A 925-nucleotide genomic window follows, 5' to 3' on the forward strand; every position below is an offset into this window, starting at 1 on the left:
TGTTCTCCTGAGTTCACTGCTGACTGGGATGTACAACATATATTTCAAAGTCAAGGCTGGGTGCAGTGGCTCACACCTATAATCCCAGCACTTTGGGAGTCCAGGGCAGGCAGATTGTGTGAGCCCAGGAGTTCTAGACCAGCCTGGGCAACATGGCAAAACCCTGTTTTTGTTAAAAATACAAAAAATTGGGAGTTTCCTAGACCGCTGCCTGGAGTTGGTGTTCTCTGCTTTTGGCATGGCGGCTTTTTCCAGCCCGGCTGGGCCAATCCCGTTGCTGAACCTGCAGGTTTCAGAAGGAAGTGGCGCAGGTTCACAAGCCCATAACCAGGCCAAAAAAAAAAAAAAAAACAAAACGAGAACAACTTTCTCCTGGAGTAGTCTATGTGCACCACCCACCTAACCTACTTAAGGAAATCCAGATCCTTTCCTATTTCTCCCACTGTGGCACTGTTACAAAGTTCAGACTGTCCAGAAAGAAAAGGACTGGATATAGCAAAGGCTATGCATTTGTGGAGTTTGAGTCTGAGGATGTTGCCAAGATAGTTGCTGAAACAATGAACAACTACCTGTTTGGTGAAAGACCCTTGGAGTGTCATTTTATGTCACCTGAAAAAGTATAGAAAGAACTCTTTAAAGACTAGAATATTCCATTTAAGCAGCCATCATATCCATGAGTGAAATGGGATAATCAGAATCAGCACTTAACACAAAATCTACGAATGGAGGAGCGATTTTGAAAAAAAGAAAGATTACTCGGGAAGAAATTAGCTTACAAAGGAATTGATTATGATTTTCCTTCTTTGATTTTACAGAAAACGGAAAGTATTTCAAAAATGAATCGTCGGACGTCTACAAAAGGCCAGGTTTTATGTTAGAAGAAGAAAAAGGTTTTAGGCACTCCTGACACTCCTGAGAAGACTGT

The 925-nt window shown here is 42.3% G+C and overlaps 1 pseudogene; it reads left to right on the forward strand.

Annotated features, from left to right (window-relative positions):
- The first annotated feature begins 238 nt into the window (after positions 1-238).
- Positions 239-925, forward strand: part of LOC105555206 — a 2872-nt pseudogene continuing 2185 nt past the window's right edge.

This window comes from Mandrillus leucophaeus, unplaced genomic scaffold (genome assembly GCF_000951045.1).
Source record: "Mandrillus leucophaeus isolate KB7577 unplaced genomic scaffold, Mleu.le_1.0 Scaffold6730, whole genome shotgun sequence".
In the NCBI taxonomy this organism is placed as follows: Eukaryota; Metazoa; Chordata; class Mammalia; order Primates; family Cercopithecidae; genus Mandrillus; species Mandrillus leucophaeus.